Source organism: Acomys minous (genome assembly GCF_964271855.1).
Source record: "Acomys minous genome assembly, chromosome: 15".
Classification (NCBI taxonomy): Eukaryota; Metazoa; Chordata; class Mammalia; order Rodentia; family Muridae; genus Acomys; species Acomys minous.
Genome location: NC_140497.1, coordinates 64,519,667 through 64,525,532, shown reverse-complemented (window position 1 = coordinate 64,525,532; position 5,866 = coordinate 64,519,667). Strand labels below are relative to the sequence as shown.

The 5,866-nt window shown below is 42.2% G+C and overlaps 1 long non-coding RNA gene across 2 annotated transcripts in view; it reads right to left on the bottom strand.

Moving 5' to 3' along the window:
* Positions 1–4,181, bottom strand: part of LOC311584415 — a 29,739-nt gene extending 25,558 nt beyond the window's left edge. For both annotated transcript variants that reach the window (XR_014774858.1, XR_014774859.1), the window contains exon 1: positions 3,946–4,181. This is a non-coding gene — a long non-coding RNA (uncharacterized lncRNA). The remainder of the gene's footprint in view (positions 1–3,945) is intronic.
* Between the last annotated feature and the right edge of the window lie 1,685 nt (positions 4,182–5,866).

Genomic DNA, 5,866 nt, shown 5'->3' with positions numbered 1-5,866 from the left:
CACATTTCCATAGTTTCATCTTCCTCTCAGATTTTAGCTGAAAACTTCCCACTATTAGGGAGTCATGATCTCCCCCTTCCCACAGTCTTTCAAACCATCTCTTCTGTAAAATCTTCTTACACCATTTATGGTACTATATTCTTAGGTCTCAGACATTAGGATGGGAAGACACCAAAAGAGCTTTACCACACATATAAAAGCTGGACGCACAGGGACTGGTGGAATAATCTCCTCAGGATTATTTACCAAATGAGGGAAAATTTACCATTTACCTCATTGGTTTTTTTCTCAGCATGGAAGTGGTGTCTATTGTTCTGAGAAGGATGACAACTTGGTAGTAAACTCATGTGTTTTCTTTCCTTTTTATTCAGTCACCCAAGATGCTTCATTTCTTCTGCTCTAGAGCCTGTGCCATTTTTATGATGCGATCCCACTGTAGGAGTGAAGGAGGATGATGAGGGGCATCTCCGTTAATGCTAGTGCACCTGACACCAAGGGATACTCTCTGTAGAGAATAGGGCTTCACACATTCATTCCTACAGGGCTATCTGACAACTTGTGGCTAGGTGCAAAAACACTACTCATTAGCTGGGCAGGGTGGCCCATGCCTTTAACTCCAGCACTCAGAGATGCAGAGGCAGGTGTATCTCCGGGAGTTTGAGGCCAGCCTGGTCTACAAAGCTACTTCAGGACAGCCAGGGCTACAAAGAGAAACCTTTTCTCAAAAAACAAAACATCAACAACAACAACAAAAAACGAACCTAAGAAACAAAACAAACGAACAAAGAACCCAAACCAAACCAGGAAAAAAAAAAACTACCTATAGTACATTTCAACTAAGTTCAAAGTATAATATACCTAAGGGGTCTTTCTTGCCTAGAGACATAGCATGGTGTTTTTAAGGAGTGGATGGGCTTCATATGTTTTCGTGATGACTGTGTTCCAAAACAATACAGAGCCTCTTGCCATTTAGCAACAGCTGGAATTTATGTGCACATAAAAGGAAACAATGTATGATAGTAATATTAGTTCTGGATGGCAATGCATACCCTAAGTTCCAGCTCTCCTACTGAGTGAGTGGGAGTGGAGGATTGAGCTGGCTGAGCTCTGGGTTCCTGTGAGTGGGGTGTCTGTGATATTATTTCCTTTCTTTAGTATACATCACAGGCAGCTGTGAGATCCATTCTGCAATGGTTTCTTTTCGGTGCTGATGACATAAGCTGTCACTTGTTACTTGTTGGGCTGGAGTTCCTTAACATGGCATTATTACTGTCACCATCTTCAGGATGCAGTGCTTGTATGCTGGGAGTTTCAAGAACACCTATGACTTGAGAAAAGACCCACCTTTTGGGTAAGTAACATGGATCTGGGATGTATATTTTCATAGACTATTGTTCATATTGGAAAATGGAGCTATTAAGAAGTATAAAATTTGTAGGAACCAGGCCCGACTGACTGGGCTGCCTGCCTGTCTTGCTGTTTCATGTCCTGTTTCTAGCAGCTTCCATGTCTGTGTTTATCTTGGTTTAGCTAGCCATGTTTACTGCTCTGAGAACGTGTCCCTCCCTTCCTCGAGACTTGTCCTCCTGTGTGCAATCACCTCTTGAGGGATTTCACCTGGGAGGAGGATTCCTGTTTGGCTGCCTATAAGAAGGCTCTTTGGAACTCTGAAGGGGGACAAGAATAATAAACCGCTGCCGCGGCTGCTGCTGGGGATGCTGCTCTCTTAGCACGAAGGACCCGCTGTTTTAGTGTGTGTGTGTGTGTGTGTGTGTGTGTGTGTGTGTGTGTGTGTGTGTGTGCGTGTGCGCGTGCGCGTGCGCGCACGCGCATGAGTTAAATCCGCAGTCCCTCGCCCTCGACTCGGTCTGCAGTGGCGCAGGCACCACAAAAATGTAGGGCTGATGATCTACATCAATGGTAGAGCACTTTCTGACCACGGCTAACTCCCTGACCTTAACTCCTAGCACTCTGCACATGCCTGTGTGTGCACTCAGGCACACATGTACTGTTGCAAATGAATAAAGGAGGTGAACTCCGGTGTCATTTACAAAAAAAAAAAAAAAGATTAAAATCCTTTTACAAGACATACGCTGTACACTCTTTTGTGGAAACCACATACAAGAAAAGTAAACAACAAAATTTACAAAATTAATATAAATTCCAGAGGATAAGAGAAAAATATAGAATAGGTGGTATAAGGTCTGAGGGGTCACAGTTTAACCTCATGGGTGAGATCTAGGTCCATATTTAAGGACAGGTGAATTTTGAGCAGATTTTAAGATGTAATTAACATGTACATATGTGGAGAAAAGCTGGTCTAGGCTGAGTGAATATCCAGTAAAATGGCCTATGAAAGGAGCATGTTGGTGTATTTAAAAATAACCTAGAAGCAGAGAGGGGAAGTGGTATGATAAATGTCATCATGACATGGTCCTGAAGGAGCTTATTAGTCACTGGTATGTGCTCCGGATGAAATGGGTAGTCACTGAATTTTCCTGAGGAGAGCACAGAGAGGATATGATTGCCTGCTTATCAACCTGGCTCTGGCTGCTTTAGACTGGAGGAGGGTGGTCAGGAGTAAGTAAATGGAAGAAACAGTTATGTAGCTGCTGCAATAGTCTATGTGAAAGATTGCAGAGGCAGGTGCCAATGTTGGAACAGTGAAAAGTGATCGAGTTCTTGACATTTTGAAGGAGTAGGTTGGTTTTCAAAGAGGAGAATAGTGAGATCAGGCTGGTGTAACGTCATTTCTTGGGTGTTGGCCATCAGTGGGAGAAGCACAGTAATGGCGAAGAAAAGGAGAAGATGATGTGTCCTTTTGAACAGAAGAAATTATGCCACGCCTAAGTGCAAATGAAAGTGTTCGACTGGAAGGAGAAGTTGCTTTGGGGAAAGACTTGAACACTGGTGGATTATTGTTATGTCTGAGAAGATGTGTATAAGAAATAGGAAATGATATGCAAATGAGATTTTCATTTAGATTGATTTATACATAAATTATTGTATACAAAATAGTATCCTTTAGATTTATAATTCTTTGAAATGTGGCCACTACATTTTGGAATGTTTAGATTTTAAAAAGTGTGTTAGTTAAAGGGATGATTTAACTCAGGTTTGGTGGTGCATGCCTACAACCTGGGCACTCTGCAGCTGAGAAAGGACATCTTGAATTCAAGACTTGCCTAGAACTATAGCGTGTTCTGTTTAAAAATTAAAACTACAGTGTAGCTTCACATACTCCTTTGTTGAATATTTAAGATTTATCAGTAACTAAAGATGGCTTTTTAAAAGTTTTCTTTTCTTAAAATAGATTTTTTTTCATACAATGTATTTCAACTAAGGCTTCCTTTCCTGCAGCTCATTTGAGGTCGTTCCTACTCCCCCCCCCCCAATCTGGATCCACACCCTTTACGTCTCTTACTACAATATAAACCGATTTTTAAAAAGCACAGGAAACGTAGATAGATGCAGGTGCTGGAAGAGACTCTGCATGCTACCAAAGAAGAAAGGTAAATACCAACCCAGCTATAAAGTCTTTGATCCATACTGATGACACGCCTGCAAGTTGTATTAGTGCAATAGTGCAAAGCTTGTCACGTAGCCAGCCAATATCTCTCCATGAACCCATCCATGATACTTCTCAGGTGGAATAATAATTATTTCGCTTTAAATACATGCTAATTAAATTTAAATAAAAAGAACATATTCAAATGTCGGAGTAACACATCCACACGATCAGCGTTCGTTGTTTCTTATGACTGTGGCTGTGGAGCCTCAGAAAACAGCAGGATTTGGAAACTGATGTTGTTAGACCCAGTGGTAGCGCATGTCTCAGGGGAATAGTGTGAAAAGAGGAGGGAAGAAGGGTGAGAACAGGAAGATACAAGTGAGAGGATAACACTCAAAATAAAATCTGGATATAGTATAACAAAAAGGACTTACCCTGGAGTGTTCCGAGTAGAAAACAATGTCCAGAGTTTTCATTCATTTTAATCTGAAAGTCTTATTTAAGGCCATATCAGAAAAAAAAAAAAGGTAACTCAGATAGGTTAAGGGTATTGCCAATGCGCGTTAAGGGTTACAGAGGAGACCAGGAACATTTGGAGGCAATTTTTCCTCTTAGCCTAGGGAGGATCAGAACAGAAGTTCTGCCTTTTTGAGCTGTGGGTTTGAAAGGATCCAGGGACTAGCAGAGAAAGTTCAAAATATGTAGAACCTAGAAAAAGCTATTGTGACCTCATTCTTCTGCCAAAGACTCCCATCAGGTGACCCCTGGTCTGTTAGGCACCCTAAGTGATGTACTTAAAGTGATGGATTCCTAGAAAGTAGAGAGGCAGAAAATGTGGATTTTAGTATGGGTCGATTAGGGATACTGACAGTTTTGTGGAATAATAAATATGTGGAGAAATAGTTGGTGAATGTTATCTAGGCAAAGGAGAGTGGGGGAGTTAGGGGAACATGTGCAAATACCATATCATGTTCTCAGTATTTTGCTCTCCTTCAACCTATACATATGTATTAAGTGTCTGTTGCATGCAGCTTGGCTCTTTTGCCTGCTCTGGGAACCCTTTTCCTCCTACAAGGCTGCCTTGCATAGCTGCCTATAAGGCTATATTCCTAGCTTTACTATAATTCATTATGCTATTTTTGGTTGATATTCCTGGGAGGTCTGCTTTTTTCTGAAAGGAATGAAGAAAAGTGAATGTAAGGGAGAGGGGAGATGGGGGAGAAGGTCAGGGAGGAGTGGAGGGAGGGGACATTTTGGTCAGGATGTAATATATGAGAGAAAAAAAAACCCCAACAAACCAAAGGCTTGGTTCGAAACACAAAATGGGCAGAATTCCCCATTTTCCCAGTTGGATGCAAAGGTAATAAACAGTCAAACAACCGGAAGACAACTTTAGTGAGTAACACATTCGCTTTAAGGGACTGTATATCTGGGATACATTGGCCCACATAAACCAGGAAAGTAAGAAAAGATGTCTTTTCAAAAATGGTATTTGCGCTTGTCCCTGAAGAATATGAGGAAAATAGCTGTGAGACAATTTAGAGAAGACTTTCCCTAGCACAGTAAGGAGAAATACCCTGGGGTAGGAATTCTCAGTGTCACTGGGAAATATGTATGAATAGTGTGGCTACATAGTATTGAGCTAGGGGAGACACCGTGAATATGGAGGTTGGACTTTCTAATTTTGTTCCCTTGTTTATTTTTTAATTTTTAAAATTTAATTTATTATCATTTATTCATTCCCACCCTACCTCCATCTTCTGTCCAATTTCCTTCCTCTAGACCTCTGACAGAAGGGGAACTCTTCTCCTACCATATGACCACAGCCTATCAGGTCTCATCAGGATAGCCTGCTTCCCCTTCCTCTGGGTGCCATGCTAGGATGCCCCACCAAGGAGAAGTGATCAAATTGGGGGCACCAGAGTTCATGTCAGAGGCAGTCTCTGCTCTCCCTCCAACCAGGAAGAATGAGCTATCCATTGGCTAAACCTGGACAGGGCGTCTAGGTTTACTGCATGCGTTGTCCTTGGTTGGTGCAACAGTTTGTGCAGGCCACCCTTCTGGGTCCAGATGTTCCCTTCTTCCGTCCGTACCTATGTCTTCTTCTCCTCCCACAAACATTAAGCTGCAGAACATGAGTACTGAGGATCTTCAGATAATTTTGTTTCATTTCCTGTCCACTGCAATGGTGGAAGTGCTGTAGGGGGGGATAAAGGATAGGACATGAGCACGAAAATGTGTGCCCTATGCTAAATGTGCTGTGCTACCACCACCTTGGAAGGTCGACTATGATTCCATTGGAACCGTCGCCAGGGGGAGGGATTTGGACGCCATTCCTAGAAAAGGCAAGGCTTG